We start from the raw sequence: 16,884 nt of genomic DNA on the forward strand, positions 1-16,884 counted from the left end.
GTCTGGAACAAATATATATTAGAATAAGGTATTGAAGTGGTGGTTGGGGTGCTTGCTTTGGCGGCTCATATGCTAAAATTGGAATGAAGTGCTGCTCTAATATATAAAAACCTGCTACAAATAAACAAAAAAAATGTCTACAAAATACAAGTATGAGCATAAGATACACACAGACCACTCCTAAACTAGGAAAGCCAAGGGCTAGGAGATGAAAATATCTTCCACTTCAGCATTAAATTTAAAAATGCAAATAAAGGGGCGCCTGGTTGGCTCAATCAGTTAAGTGTCCAACTCCTGATTTCACCTTGGGTCATGATCTCAGGGTTGTGAGATCAAGCCCCTCATCGGGCTCTGTGCTCAGTAGGGAGTCTACTTGAGATTTACCCTCTCCTTCTGCCCCTCCCCCACTCACACTCTCTCTTGATCTAAAATAAACAAATATATCTTTAGAAAAATAAATAAATAAAAATGCAAATAAAAACAACATTCATGGGGCGCCTGGGTGGCTCAGTCGGTTAAATGTCTGCCTTCGGCTCAGGTCATGATCCCGGGGTCCTGGAATCGAGCACTGCATAGGGCTCCCTGCTTGGCAGGGGGCCTGCTTCTCCCTCTTCCCGCTCATGCTCTCTCTTGCTATCTTTCTCTCTCAAATAAATAAATAAAATCTTAAAAAAAAGAACAACAACCAACATTTATGTTTAGCCTATTAGCTGTGCAAAGATTAATACAATTGATAGTGGTCATGGCTGACATGGGTTTCAAGAAATACCCACTCTCAAGGAACTGTTCTCGGAAATATTAATTAGTAAAGTTTTCTGAAACGCAGTTTGGCAATACATATGACACTTTAAAACAGCAATTCTGCCTCTAGGAATTTGTCATGTAAATATATGGACAAGCACATAAATGCAAAAATCAGAAACAACCTAAATGTCTACCAATAAGGAATTGATGAAGTAAATTATGGTATGCCCATAGCCATCAAAAATGATAATGTGAAAATTTATTCACGTGGAGACCCCCAATATATTAAGTGAAAAACATCAGATCATTAAAGTACTTGTATAAGATTTTGTCACCATCTGCAGAAACCAGGTAGCCTAACTGCATAGTGGTCATCTCTGGAAATCACCATCTTCTGCTCTACTTTTTCCTGTTCTTTCTAGATTTTGTTATGCACAGGTATTAGGTTTAGATCCAGCAGGGGTGGGGGTGTAGAAATGTGCATAGTTAGTGCTTGTATGGCTGGGGGTGAAGAGTTGGGGGAAATGAGGAGAGACAGTAAATGGGGAGTATGGATGGGGTGAGGAAAATGTTCTAAAGTCGACTGGACAGAGGGGTGCACCACACTGGCCTCCTTGAGGTTCCCTGAACATGGTCCCACATGCAGCCACCCCAGGGCCTTTGCACTGGCTATCCCCACTGTCTAGGACACATTTTACCCCAGACTGCCACATGGTCACTCCCTCAGCTCCTTTTGGTCTTTGCTCCAATGTCACCTTTTCAGAGACAGCTTCCTTGAACACTCCATTTCACAGAGCACACCCCCTGAGCACTCCCCAGTCTCCTTTCCAATTTTCCCCCATAAGCACTTTTCACCATTTCATATCCATATATTTGATGTCTGGTTGTTATCTGTCTCTTCAGTTGGGACATTAGTTCCATGAGGACAGGGATTTTCCCCTGTCGTGTTCACTGCTGTTGCCCAGACCCTAGAATAATGCTGGTGTGCAGTGGAAACTGAAATAAATAAGTGTGGAATAAATATTAAGGTTTGTAGCCAGAATGGCTGGAAGGAGGATGCCTGAGGGTCATCACTGGGCAGAGGGGCAGAGGAGGGGTGAGTGGGGAAGGGGCACATCAGCGGAAGGGGTCATGGGGAACAGCTTGGCCACTCTGAGGCCAGGGACTATTTTTAAGTCATCCAAGGCTGAGAAGTCTCTACCTGCTTTTCTGCAACATTCTAAGTAACTAGAGAGCAATGAGGACATGAGTGTTACTCCTGCCAGTAAGTGTTATCAAGGCCTCCTGGGAGCCCCCGCATCTCACCCCTTCCTCGTAGGGCCTCCACCCTCCACCTTTCTGACAGTGACTTTGCCCCCATGAAGTGCAGGTGTTTCCAGATGCTGACTCTCTCTTTCCACCTCTGATTATTGGGTTTTATAAGCAGCACAAAGCCCTTTTCCAGAGTCCCAGGGTTAAGTAGAGAAGAATTAACTTTTATTATTCAGGGCCTCCCAGGTGCCACAGACTCATCCTAGATGAGCTCATTTTATTTTATTTTTATTTAATGATTTTTATTATATCATGTTAGTCACCATACAGTACATCCCCGGTTTCCGATGTACAGATGAGCTCATTTTCATCTCCGCTCCACAGTGGGTGTCAGCAGGGCACACAGAAAGGGGGGTCTCAAAGCAAGGGCAGAGTGGGCATTCTCACCCAGGGCTCTGACCCTGGACGCTCGCATGCCCATGGCCTCACTCTTTCTCCCACAACATTGTCTCTACGACCCAGAACAACTCCCATGCTTGAAGCTCGGGATATGTTCCCTCCCATCTGAATCTCCTCTCAGTGCACCACACAGGGAGGCTGGCGCTCAGGTCAGAGACGAAGCGGGTACAGCTGAGCCCCACAGGGGGAGTGTTTCTACAGCACAGAGCCACACAGCTCACCTTCCCGGTGGCAGGATTAGGGCCAACCTCCGCCCCAATCTTGTCCCTGCTCACTTTTCCAGACTACAGGTGCTTCTGCTGCCCGAGTCCCCAGAACCACCCTTTCCCCATCCCACACACAGAACCCTTCTCTGATCCCTGGCACACACTGGCCGCGGCTACTGTCCTATGCCGTTCTCCGCATTTGGTCCCAAAGCCCCCCTCATCCCTTGTCTGCTCTACGGATGCCCTTCTCAATACAGTCCCATGACAGATGGACTGTCACTTCGCCTCCTGACGAGCTGCTCCTTAGTGTCCCTCTCAGCCTCTGGGCTGGGAGCACAGACTTCTAACCTCCTGCTCCCAGAGTGACATCAGGGAAGTTCTCAACAAGTGCCATTTGGAGGCACGACAAGAACAGACAAGTGGAGGCTAGATTCAGGCCAGTGTGAGCTGAATAAATGCCACAAGCCGATCTCCAGACACATGCAAGCCTCCTTCTGGTCAGTCTGAGATTTCTGGGCTGACCCTGCAAAGCACCAACGACGAGGTGCCTTAAAACAACAGAAATTCACTCTCTCACAGTTTCTGGCACCCGAAGTCTGAAATTGAGGTCCCAGCAGGGTCACCCCGCCTCTGAGGCCACCAGGGAGAATCCTTCCCTGCCTCTTCCTCATCTGTGGGGGTTGGCAGCACCCTTGGCACTCCTCGGCTTACATACATGTCCCTCCAGTCACATGGCAGCCTCTCCCTGGGTCTTTGGTTCGCCTTCTCTCTGTGCGTGCCTGCCTGGCGCTGTGTCCCAAGTTCCCCTTTTCATAAGGACACCAGTTGCGCTGGATTAGGACCCACCCTAATGACCTCATTTTAACTTGGTTACCTCTATAGAGACCTATTGTCAAATGAGGTCACTTTCTGAAGTCCTGGGGGCTAGGACCCCACGAATCTTTTTTGGAGACTACGGCTCAACCCCTAACCATCATCATCATCAGGTCAGGGCGTATCTGCACTTCGAGTTGGCATGCGCAGGCCCTTCTCACTGTTCTCCACGTGTGCCACACAGAGTCAGTTCCCCCACAAGCCCGGGAGGTGGAAGTCCTAGTCTCACCATTTGACAAGCAGCAAGACTGCGGCTCAGCGAGGCTCGGAACCTGCCCAAAGTGAGCAAGTTCCAGGGTCAGCCAGGAAAAGGCTGAGTTAGGACTCATCCTAAGTCCAGGATCCAAACTCTTACCAACTATCTACACCACAGAAGCTCTGTTTCTGACGAGGTGAGTACCCTCCGTAGCCTTTCTGTTCCCGCTCCAACACGATCCCCCTGTGCAAATGCTCAGCACTGGGACTGCCTTCAAACCCTTAAAATACCATCACGGAACTCCATGTACCCCAACCAGCTCCCAGCAGCTTCCAGGAGGGGAACACCCCACACATAGGCACGTTACGTCCATTAAGACTCTTTCCGAAAAGCACGCGTGTACGTCACTAACTCACGCGGCCCTGCTTGTGCAAACGCTCGTATGTGCTGTTGTGTATAAGAGCTGCGTGGACGGCCTCACCCTTCTTCGGGATGACACATTCCTGAACCCTGGCAACCCGCCCCAGGAGGCAGCTCCTGGAAGTCACAGAGCAGCCAGTGCAGCGGCTCGGACTCGGGGCGTGGAGTCAGGAAGCCTGCACCCAAGCCGACTTCCGCCTGAGTGTCGGGGCCCCGCTCCCATCGGCCCTGACAGGACTTGAGAGAGTTTCTCCAACTCATCGAAAGAGAGGCTGTCACAGCCTAAGCTGAAAGCGAATGAAGGAAGAATTCATTCGACAAACATGAGTGCAGAGCCTGGTCCACTGTGCGGTGGGCACTAAGGGCTCCCCGAGGGGAGTAAGACTGTAGCGGAGAGAGATTCAGTGCAGGTGCATGTGTTCAGGTGGGCCCTGTAATGTGTTTTCTCCCTCGCCCATCACATCACTCAATAAGGCAGCATGTGCCCATTTCACAGGTGGAGAAATACAGGCTCAGCAAGGTAAGTGGCTCATCCAAGGGCACTCAGTGGGTAAGAGAGCCAGGGCGGACCCCAGGTCTGAGCAGCTGAAAAGTCGGGGTTGCTTTCTTCCTCACATGACCACCTGGGCCCTGGGAGGGGGGACTGAAGCCTGTCAAGCAGGAGGGTGACCCCAGTCTGGTTTTAAGGAGCTCCCCTGGCATCAGCTTGGAGGACATGAGCAGGGGATGGGTAGTGAGCTAGGAACCAGCTAGATGATTCGGGAGAGATGGCACAGAGGCTTGGCCTGAGGCAGGAACGGTGGGCCCGCCCAGAAGGGTCTACACCGGAGGCGCTGGGATACGCTTATTCAGAATTAGGTTGGTTGGGGAGATGAGCAAGAAAGAAAGGTGATGAGCCACAGGCCCTAAGAAAGTCTGTCCTCTTCTCAAGGCTCAGACCTCGGAAGCAGGGACACCAGGAAAACCACGTCACAGCTCCACTTCCTGATCCCCTTAAACAGGAACCGAAGAGCTGAAGTTGTGGGAGGAGAAGATAAGGAAGAGGGGGCAGCCTCACTTCTTCCTCCTCCGTCTCCCACTGCAGCCTAAACCGAGCACGCCAGGGGAGGCACGGACTGGTAGGACCAGGAGCTGGAGGAGGGTGCAATCTTGCGACACAGATGTGACTCAGCCTCGCAAACAAGCCAGAGAGCTGTGTCGCCAACAGCAACCCCTCCTCCCCGGGCCCCTCATCCATCAGTCCCCAGGCCAGCCCATCCGATTGCCTATGCACCCTCCCCTCCAACTTCTGGGCTCGCTCCCAGACTCCTACAGCAGCATCCGAAATGGTCTCCCTGCTTCCAGTCCTTGCCCTACACACCTCGTCCGCTTGATGCAACACAGCCAGAATCCTTTTTCTAAAGGACGGCGCCACAAGACTCCCCTGCCTCAAACCATCCAAGTCTTCTCCGTGGTCTCAGGATAAAGTCAAAGCTTCTGGATGTGGCTCCTCCTGCCTTCTCCTCCAGCCCCAAAGCATCCCATCTCAAATGTTAGGTCCAGCCATACGGGGTTACTTTGCTCCCAGCACAAACTGGGCTATCTCTACCATCCACGTGCTTGCTTCCGTGGTTCCCTACACCTAGAATTTCCTTCCTTTCTTTTCGCTCTTTCCTAGCTAATCATGCATTATTTAATATTCAACTCAAGGATCACACCCTGTAGCAAGGCCTCTCTGACCCTCCCTGAAAGATAAGGTCAGGCACCTTTTCAGAAGCACCTGGGGATACCTCGTGTTCCCGCAGGACCACACAAAACACGCTGGCTCACAGGTTCCTGTGCATGCCTGTCCCCATTCATGAAGAATGATGTTAGTGTGCAACACTACAGGTGGCTACTCAGCAGGCACTTAATAAAGAATGGGGGAAGGGCAGGGAGAGAGGGAGGGGCTGCAAATGTTATAGGTACTCAAAGAATAAGAGAGCTAATTACAACAGGAAGGACTGGGAAAGGCTTCTCAGGGAAGGTGCATTTGAACCATACTTTTTTAAAAAGCTGGATTTTGAGGGGCACCTGGGTGGCTCAGTTGTTAAGTGTCTGCCTTCAGCTCAGGGCGTGATCCCAGGCTCCTGGGATCAAGCCCTGCATCAGGCTCCCTGCTCCGCTGGGAGCCTGCTTTTTCCTCTCCCACTCCCCTGCTTGTGTTCCCTCTCTCACTGGCTGTCTCTCTGTCAAATAAACGAATAAAATCTTAAAAAAAAAAAAAAAGCTGGAGTTTGAGTAGGTGGAGAAGTTAAGGAAGGGGCAGTTCAGGTGGAGAAACACAGCAAGAGTATAAAGGTATAAAAGTATATGATTTGGTGGTGTATTTCAAACAGGGGATGGGCTAAATCATAAGGTGAGTGTGTGTGTGTGTGTGTGTGTGTGTGTGTGTGTGTGTGTGTGTGTTGGGGGGGTATAATGGACCAAAAATCATCTGGATTTCATGTAAGGTGGCCACCCATTATATATTGATACAAATAATTTTGGGGCTACAAGTAACAGAAAACTCAAAAATAGTCTAAAGTTAGGGTTTTCAGTTTCTTGTTCCTTCCATCCTTCTGTTCTGAACACGCTCAACATGGTCTCCCTAAGCAAGTCCCCTCATGGCCCCTCATGGTCCCAAGATGGCTGCCACTGTTCCAGGTATCACATGCCAACCCCACTATGTCCCATAGCAGGAGAGGCTGTCTTCCTAAATGTCTCCTTTTAAGACAGAGAAAAATCCTTCTCCATCCCCCTAACCCCAGAAATTTCTCTTATTTCATAGCCAGAGCTGTGTTACATGCCCATGCCTAAGCAAATCACTGCCAAGGGGGGCAGGACCATAGTGATTCATCCCTGGGGCTGGGACTGACCTCCCTAAAGCCCCAAGAAGGTAAACTTCTGAAGATTAATGTTATGCGAGCAAGGAAGGGGAAAAGGTGTTTGATAACCAGCCAAGTATCTGCTACACCTTCTCACCCCCTCACCTCCAAGTGCACCGTTAAAACAGAGTGTAATCTGCAAATACCCCACATCTCCACCCTTCCACGATTCTATTTTAGGCCCGAGGAAGTAACTGTCCTAGGGAGAGGAAACTTGCAAGAGGCTATTAAGGGAAGGTCTATAAACAACACTGAAGTTGGCTTTTCTAGATCAGGAGTTCGGGGACAGCAGGGGGGACAGAGAATATCAGGGCTGATTGCATTCCAGAGAGAAACCCCAAAAGCTGCTTTACTTTAACTGAATTTTACCTTTCTCCTTGAACAAACGTTTTCCTTAGCCCTTCAAAAAAATAACCAGCACATTCCTACCACAAAGACTTCAGTCCAGCTAGTTTCAGCCTTGAATACCCTTCCCGACTCTCTCCACTAACTGAAATCCTGCCCACCCTGGAAGAGTGAGCTCAGGTGGCACGTCTTCCCCTAGAGCTTTATCTGACCACCCCCACTGGGATGACTGTTTTCCCTCTCTGCACACTCGGGGCTATTCCTCTGTAACTTTCCTACAGTGTGGGCAGACGTGGTCCAAAATGATAAACACTTATCTTTCTCTCCTAATCAACTAGGAGAAATTCTAGCATGTGAACTTGGATTTTTCATCTTTGTGTCCTACATCCGCCAGCACAGGGCAGGATATGCAGGGAAAGTTGTGCACTGAAGACAAGACTCTTTAAATGGAATTAGTTTGTTCATGTGTCCTCCCTCTCTTGATCATGTAAATGAGAGTTCTTATCCCATTTAGAACTCACTCACTTTTATTTAGTATCCATGACGTGCCAAGCATGAAGCCACATTCTATACATATTGTTTTATTTAACACCATTTTTTTTTTAAAACCTGCAAACTTTTCAAAATGTACAGAAGAGGAACCTAAAAGCTCTGAAAGGCTAAGGGCAGACTCTCCCAAGGCCACGTGAGGAATTGGGGCGTGAAATTCAAATTCAAGTCTTCTGGGGCAATATTGCATCATGGTCAAGAGTGCTGGCACTGAACACAGATCCCTTTGCTTAAAATCCTGTCACCCATGAACTATAGGACCTTGGAGAATTTAGTGTCTGTGTATCTGTTTCCTCGTGTATAAAATGGGGATTAAAAACAGTGCCCCCCCAACAAAAAAAAACAGTGCCTGTTTTATTGGGTTATTATGAGGATTAAATGAGCTTATATAGTTAAACGGCTTAGACTAGTACTTGACATGTGTTAATGTACAATAAATATTAGCTATCCTTATTGATTCTAAGCCCCGTGGTTTCCACATTGCATCATGACAAACGCCCCTATCCTTCACCCACCAAATCACCTCAGGAACGAAAGAGGGACCTGGCCAAAGGACAGACCCTGGAGAGATCATGAGTTCCACCACCCAGAGGAGCAGCCTAGGAGAACAGGGGGTCAAAGGTTATAAAGGCAATGCAATGCAGAAATTCCTCTTGTCTCTCAAGGGCACCTTGGCCCTCATTCGTAGGGTCTCAGGGGGAGCTTCTAAGGGAAAGAACATCACACGAGATGCATGACAGCTCAGCACCCAAATGCCCAACTACTGACCAAACGTACACCAAAGACCCCTTAGTTTGCACAAGCTTTGAGGACTTGAAGTGTTTGCTGCCCTTCCCGGGAAAACCCAGTGCCCCTAGTGGTCATGAGGCGAGGCAGAGGGAGCACGGAAAGCAAGGTGCCCTTGGAGGACACACTGCCCCCTGGGCCTTCAAGACAAGAAAAACGCTTCACCCTCTGAAGCTCCCACCTCCCACTCTTGCTCTCACTGTAACTGGGCCAGGAGCTATCACCATTATGCAGATGGGAGAGTGTGATTCCAAGAGGGGAGTGACGGCTCATCAAGGAACCATAAGTAGTCAGTATCAGTTCCTGGACTAGAACTTGGAACTCTGAGTCACCGTTCTGTGCTACTTTTCATGATCTTATTCTGTCTCCTGCATTAGTATCTGTCTTCTTCAACCACATTAATTTCCTTTTCTCCTTGCTTCTTTTTTCCCCAAACATTTGCAGTCTGCTCTGCGCTGGGGGTTACAACAATGGACAAGCATGTGAGGACCAGCCCCAACTTGCCCCCACCCCATTCTGCAGGGCAAACACACCGAAGGTGCTCAGTAACTGCTTGCTGATCGGAATGAAATCTTTTTGTTGCTACCGTTCTGATATGGGGATTCTGGTTTTCTTTTCTCAAAATGACAACTTTTACCTTCTTGTAAATGTTCTTCCTCTTCCTAGTCTGAAAAAGATTGAAAATGTTGAGCTGGCTGGTCTCTGCTTGGCATCTACAGAATGACAAGAGACCCCCTCTACAAAGCTAGGACCCCACAGGGACCCCAGCTTCCTCTGAAAGAGGGCCTGAACCGTTCCTCCCTTCAGTGCAGAGACATGGCAAGAATGGTTGTGTCTGCCTCTGGGTCTGGGTGGGGGAGACGGCTCCCGTGCAAACGTTAAAGCCCCAGTTATGGACGTAGAGCCCAAAACTACACCTCCAGTCTGGTGTGAAACACCTCAACCCCTAAAGCTACCACTTGTCCGGGATCCAGGAAATCCCTGGAGCCTCTACTGAAGCATAACAGCCCTCCGCAGAGGCACTTCTGCTCACGCCCCGTCTCACACCCAGGAGAGGTGAGGAACCAACTTGGGCCCCAAACCAGAAGATGCAGGAAATGCAAACTGGCTCCTTGAGAATGAACATAGTGGGGCAACTCGACAGAGAATGTCAGTCCATTTAAAACAAAGGTATGAAGTAAGGAGGAGAAACCCTCATGAAAGAACAAGACAAAAGGCCGGGATGATCTGAAAGAGAACCAACCAACCAATGAGAATTTCTAGAAGTACAGTGTAGAGTCATTAAAAATAAAAGCTCAAGGATGAGAAAATTCAACAAACATGGCAATGACTACTGAACAGCTAAAGCCAAGGCACTTGACTCGGACTCTCTGGTCCATGTCGGCCATGTGCTTGGGCCGGGGCTCAGTCTGAGGGAGAGGACACCACGGGAACAAACCCGCTTCCACACAAGATGGCTGCCCTAATGCTCCTGTTCAGGGAATCCTTGCAAGGGATGCTTTTCTGACATTCTCTTAGTAGGGTACAGAATGTCCAAGAGCAGAAGGAAAGGCACGGTCAGTAGCAGGCCTCAGAATCTTCTGGTTTCCTGTCCACTGACCCTGCTTGGGAACCACCCTGTATCTGTCAAGGTCACAATTACAAAGGCATGGCTGAGTACTCTTTTTTCCCCTCCCATCTGCAAAAACCTTTTTGCTTGGAAATTGTTTCAAGAATGAGAAATACAGCCAGGAGCCCCCATAAGCCCTCTGCATGAGCTTACCTAGAGTTCACATTTCATTCCATGTGCTTTTTCCTTCTCTTTCCCCTCACTCGTACTAATTTTTTACAATATCCGTCATTTTTTTCTTCCTGAGCCGTTTGAGGGCAAGTTGCGTACAGCATGGATGTTTACTTGAGCCCTCTGTCTCCGTTTCTACTTGCAAGGATAATTATTTCGGTACAAAACTACAACCAAATGCACACATAGTAGTGTTACACACAGGCAGAGTCCCACAAAGCCAGAAGGCGTGCTGGGAAACTCACAATTAGCCTTGATGCGGGAAATGCAAGCCATTCCCCAGAAGCCACAGCAGGCGTTGTCTTGACTCCCTCCTTCCTGCTGTGCCCACAGAGGAGGCTCTGCAGCCGGCGTGGTCCTCCGGAGCCCCCGCCACATCTGGGGGAAGTGTGGACGGCACGCACTCTTCTTTGTCCCAAGTGTAACCAGACTCCAGAGGAGGGATCCCAAGACACAGCTCGCTCTCTCTTCTGTTTTTCTAACTCTGTGCCTTTCGCATTTCCTGACTTGAAGCCGTAAAGGAAGAGGAAATGCCAAAAATATTACAAGATGAGTTAGCTTGTGGCATTTCCACGGATGGGGATGGACAGAGCTAGCAGGGGGAGCTCAGGCAGGAAGAGACCTGTGCCCCGGTGCAACCCAGCACGCCAGTGGCCAACGGAGTCCATGCGGCTCTCCAAAATGCTGATGGTCTCGGGGAAGCCAGCTCTTTCTGGGGAGGATCCGGGATAGGAGCCCATTTTCTCCAGATAACCTAGAGGATGTTAGAAATCTGGCCTTAATTACCCCCTCACTGCGATGTGGCTTCACAACACATCACGGTGTGTTTCCCTGACTCTCAGGAGATGGGGCCACCTGCTGCACATGGCCAGGCCAGGCCCTCTAGTTGCTTTCCCCTAGTGGTGCAGATGGATTTGTCCTGATGGAACCACATGCTCTCTCCTGAGTCCGCTTGTGGCCTGCTCTGGGAACAGGGCTGGCTGAGACTGGGGACACTAGCTGTGGCCCTGGAACGGAGGTTTCAGCTGCATAAAGGGCACACACAGTGCTGGGATTCACGCTGTGCTGGGCAATCAGCCACAGCAGACTCAAAGACAGTACCAGCCCTTCACGTTCCTCAGCCCTTTCTTTCTTTCCTTTTGCTTTTTTTTTTTTTAAAGATTGCATTTATTTATTTGAGAGGGAGAGATAGTGACAGAGAGCATGAGCTGAGAGAGAGGGAGAAGCAGACTCCCCACTGAGCAGGGAGCCCGACGTGGGGCTCGATCCCAGGACCCTGGGATCATGATCTGAGCCGAAGGCAGACGCTTCACCAACTGAGCCACCCAGGAGCCCCTCCCTCAGCACTTTCTGGGAGTTAATACAGGGTAGGTGGGTGAGGAGAGGGCTTTTGGGTGTTGGGTTTTGTTGTTTTTTTTTTTTAGAGAAAGGAAGAGAGATTGAGAACATGAACGGGGAGCGGGGGGGAGAGGGAGAGAGAGGGAGAGAGAGAGACTCTTAAACAGGCTCCACGCCCAGCACGGAACCCAACATGGGGCTCCATCTCACAGCCTGGAGATCATGACCTGAGCCGAAATCAAGAGTCAGATGCTTAACCAACTGAGCCACCCAGGCACCCCCTGGGGGTTGGATTTAAATTATCCTTGAGGTAGGGAGAGAAAAAATAGTGCATTGAAAGCGAACGGTTTGGCCTGCAGCCCAAAGAAAGCACAGTAACATGAATCCTCAACCCTGCATTCTCCTGTAAAGGTAGGCAAGGAGGAAAGCTCCCAGGAAGGAATGAATATTCGAGAGGACAGTGAAGACACAAGCAGAGCCTGACCCCAGGACTCCCATAATACCTTCCCTTACCAGCCCCCAAAGATGTCCACATCCTAATCCCCAGGACCTGCGAATATGTTAGCTTACATGGGGTATATGGCAATAGGAATTAAGGGGGAAGATGGGATTAAAGTTGCTAATCACTGGACCTTAAAATAGGGAGAGCATTCTAGATTATACAGGTGGCCTGATATACTCAAAAGCATCCTTAAAAGTGCAACAGGGAGCCAGAAGGGAGAACCTGAGAGATGGCAGCATGAGAAGGACTCAGACCCACATTGCTGGCTTTGAAGATGGAGGAAAGAGACCATGGGCCAACATATGTAGGAAGCCTCTAGAAGCTGGAAAAGGCAAGGAAACAGATTCTTCCCTAGGGCCTTCTATTCTGATTCTTCCCTGTTCCTTCTGGAGGGAAGCTTCCCTAGAGGTTCCAGAAAGAACAGAGCCCTGCCAACACCATGATTTGGCCCAAAGAGACTCATTTCAGACTTCTGACCTCCAACACTGTAAGAGAATAAATTTGTGTTGTTTAATCCACTAAGTTTGTGGTCATTACAGCAGGAAGAGGAGACCAATAACACCATTTATCATTATGCTTATTCAGCGTAATTTTTGTTTATATGCCTGTCCATCACTCCCATCAATAATAATAATAGCAGCTAGCGTTTTTTGAGCACTTACTACGTGACAGAGCACGCATCAGGTTTTTCATAAACATAAGAAACTATAAAAAGGTAACTTCAGTTGAATACTATCATGAAAGTAGACACAGGGCATCTGGGGGTCAGGGGGAATTGGAGGCATCCTCAAGGAGATAAAGACATGGGTACGTTTTCAAAGACGAGTAGGAGTTAGCATGAGAGAGAGGAAGGGCATTCCAGGCAGGAGGGAGACCGTGCGGAGACCCTCGGAGAAACAAAACAGTAGGGCGCATGCTGGCCAGCACTTCGGTGGCTCAGCCACAGCGTGATCACCTCCACATCAGCGTCTCTAGTCCAGAGGCACCCTCTGAGGTCCGAAGTCACATGCCCTCCCGTCTGCCGGAGGTCTCCACCTGGATGCCTCCTAGACATCTCCAGCTTAGCACGGCCAGTATGGAACCTGATTCTCTCCAGAATGCGTTTCACCTTTATTCTTCCTTGTCTTCTAAACGACAGCCAACGGTTCATGCCAGAACCGAGGGGTCATCCTTGAGTCCCTCCCTGCCCTCACCCCCATTTCATCCATCACCAAAACTCATCAGTTCTATCTCCGGGTTCTAACCAGGTCACACCCACTTCCCTCCACCTCCACCGGTCTAAGCCGCCACCAACTTTTCTGGATTCATACAGTGGCCCCCTAACTGGTCTCCCTACTTCCACTCTACCATCTTGTGATCAACTCTTCATAAAGCAGCAAAAGTAACCTCTTAAAAATGTCAATCAGATCCCACTCCGGAGCCCAAACTCCTTACTTCCCTCTGTACTTGGGGGAGGGGATGGGGGCCCCTCTCTAGCATGGCTTAGAACCTGCCCCCTTCTGAAACCTCACCTTCTGCCATGCTCCCCATCTCTCCCTTACACTCTGCCCATCCCCTTACCCCCCCCCCAACTTCCTCACTCCCAGGAACACATCCAGCCCTTCCACACACAGGAGGCTGCACATTCTGATCCCTCTGCCTGGAATGCCCTGCCCTGCAACCTCTCTGCCCAGCCAGTTTCTTCTCAAGTCTCAGGCTCAGGGAGGCCTTTCCCTAGCAAAACTAGGGCCACCCCCATTTCCACCCCACACCACTTCGCGTAGGTCATGATTTCGATAACAAGAATCACAATCTTTCATTGGTACTTCTCTGCTAGGCCTAACCCCTCCACTGGAATGCAAGCTCCCTGAGGGCAGGGCTGGGCCTGTCTCACTCAGCATTGTAGTTTCAGGACTGTACCCCCTGCTACCTCGGAGCAGGCGCTCACAATGGGCTTGCTGAACGGACCAACCAAAAGAGCAAGTGTGAAGGATGAGGCTGGAAACAGAAGGCTTTGAACACAGGGTCCCATTCATCTTTGCAGGACTGGCACCTCCCACGGGGGAGCCACTTAGCAAATGTGTACTGGATGAATGAAAGAATGAGTCAATTCTAGATGAATCTGAAAAGCCTTTCTGGGCAAGGCTCCCAAAAGAATTCTCTCTTCTCCTTGGGACTTCTTAGCAGGTGACATGCCTAGGGCATACAGCAAGTGCTCAATAAATGTTAGCTGTCCCTGTCACTACTGCTTATGTGGGGATCATCTGTGCATCCTACAGGAAAGACTTCTTTTCGAGCCCCTGCCAGATACAGCAACTGGGAGAGACGTGTGAGGAAACGAGAGAGGGGAAAATGAGGATGGGGTGGCAGGACTCAGTCAAACACAGCTGAGAACCTACAGGGAAAATGCAGGAACCACACTGTTCCAGGTAACACGGGTTCCCTTTTTCCTTTAGACGTCAGCCCCGTGGGTGCCGTGCAGAGATGCCAGCTGGGAGATGGGTCCTCACGAGGGGCGAGGGAGGGCCCCATTTGAATGCACACATTCATTTTTGGGCCTGCAAGTCTCTGACTGATCTCAAAAATCTGGCTCCCTGTGGCTGGTGAGAGGTGGAGAGAATTTCAATTTCCTTCACCAAATGGCAAGCCTGCGAACAAGTCCTTTCTCTCCGACATTATCACATACTAAAAATGAAAACCCAGCCATTCGGAGCTCTCATCAGGAGAAAAATAAACGGGCTGCTTAGCTCATAGGATACAGGAGGGTTGAAAATCAAGTCCAGAGAACATATCATAGGGTACATTTTGTGCTAAGATGCCGTCCTTTTTTTGGACTTCGGGGTTTCTATTTTTCACAAAAGAATGGGATAGAGAAAAGTAATTCCCTATGTAATAAGCCATCCATTTTAGGTTTCCAATCCGTTTGGTGGCTGAACAGCAGGGGTTAGGGAATTTTTTTTAACTCTCTCAAAATACCGAGTTTGAGATAACCACGTATCTCAAAAATAGCAGTAGTAATAGATAAGACAGAACAAGGGAAGGCACAAGAACAACAAAGGTTATAATGCAAATAAGACCTATTCCCAAATGTCTCATGGCTGCCAAACCAGAAACTGCCATAGTGAAAGGAGCACTGGAATGGGAGTCTGAAAAGACTGGCCATGCCACTTGGGTAACCTGGCTCTCAGCCTCATACGCCTAACAACACGGGGCTGAAACATGAAGATCCTTTTTCTTTCTAAACTGTTGAGATTTGCTGTTTTCCAAAAGACCCGCATCTTTTTGCTGAACAGTGGACCTCCAATTGCAAAACAGAAAGGCCTTGGGGTGAAGGGTTCAATACAGATAGAAGTGGCCTCAATATTCAATGGTGTTTTAGGATCCCAAAAGTACTCAGCAACCCTGGCCCCGCTGTCATCCCAGAATCAAGTATCTTGCCAAGACAACCTGATAGAGTCTACGGGAAAAGTGGAAGAAAGTTCTCGTTCTTTCCGATCAGCGCAGGTAAAGCTGAGCTCACGTTGACGATGGGATGGTCTGGAGTCGGCTAGCCATCCCCCTGCGCTAGTGGAAGAATCAATTATTAAAGGCAACCGCTCTAGGAATGCCCGAGAAAAACTCTCGGGATGTATGAAAACCGCAGGATACCAGACGCCAGCGAGTTTCTTTTTTCTTTTAAACTTCACGTCGCTCTCAGAAAATGCAGCAGGTCCCAAGATGGTACAAGCGGGAAAAACACGAGCCACTTCCCAGTCTTCCCGGGAGCAAACCCCAAGCCCCGACTGGGAATCTTTCCCCCACCCCCCCACCCCCCCCCCGCCGCCCTTTCGTTTCGCCTCACTCGCTTTAAAAGCAAGTGGCCTGGGGCCTGCCTGGCAGCGCCTCGTCCAAGCCGGGGCCGGGGGCCGGGGGCCCGGCCGCCCTTCCAGAAACGGCGGGGAACTTTCCTCCGCCGCCCAGAGAGACAATGCCGGGAGGGCGCCCCACCGGCGGGCCCCGGAGCCTCCCGGGGAAGGCGCGCGGAGCCACTGGCCGCCCCCCCTCCCCGCACCGAGTCGGCGCCCCCCAGAGCGGCCCCCCGGAGCCGGCGCCCTCCCCGCGCCCGGGGCGTCCCGCCGGGGGACGCAGCCCGCAGCCCGCCCCGCGCGGGCGCCTCTCTCGGCTTAGGGGCCGGGCAGGGGGGCGCGGACGACGCAGGGCGCCCCGCAACTCACCGGGACCGGGCGGGCGGCTGGGCATTATTCCATGGCTCGCGCGCGCCGCAGCCCTCAGCCGGGCGCGGGCGGCCCTGGGGACGGAGGGCGGGCGGCGGCCGGGAGAGGCCGGCAGGGCGGGCGGCACGGGCGCGGCGGCGGCGGCGAGGCGCGGGAGCCGAGCGCGGCGCAGGAAGGGGCGGGCGACCATGTGCCGAGGGGAGGAGGCCGCGGCGGCGCGGGCGGCTCGGACGCTCCCGCTCGGCGGCGGCGGGCGCGGGCTGCAGGAAATCCCAACACTTCGACAGGAAATCGGAATCCTGACTAAGCATTCCCGGCCCGGCGGCGGCTCCGCGCCGGGGGCTCCCGCCTCGCTTA

At 50.8% G+C, this 16,884-nt stretch overlaps 1 protein-coding gene across 3 annotated transcripts in view; it reads right to left on the reverse strand.

Moving 5' to 3' along the window:
- Window positions 1-16,658, reverse strand: part of ASAP1 (ArfGAP with SH3 domain, ankyrin repeat and PH domain 1) — a 340,245-nt gene extending 323,587 nt beyond the window's left edge. For 2 of the 3 annotated variants that reach the window (XM_026495401.4, XM_026495403.4), the window contains exon 1: window positions 16,528-16,658. The gene's annotated coding sequence lies outside the window, so the exon portion shown is untranslated. Of the gene's footprint in view, window positions 1-10,739; window positions 11,602-16,527 lie in introns of those variants that run through there. The other variant, XM_026495402.4, reaches the window with a different exon arrangement.
- Between the last annotated feature and the right edge of the window lie 226 nt (window positions 16,659-16,884).

The sequence above is a fragment of the Ursus arctos genome, unplaced genomic scaffold (assembly GCF_023065955.2).
Source record: "Ursus arctos isolate Adak ecotype North America unplaced genomic scaffold, UrsArc2.0 scaffold_6, whole genome shotgun sequence".
Lineage (NCBI taxonomy): Eukaryota > Metazoa > Chordata > Mammalia > Carnivora > Ursidae > Ursus > Ursus arctos.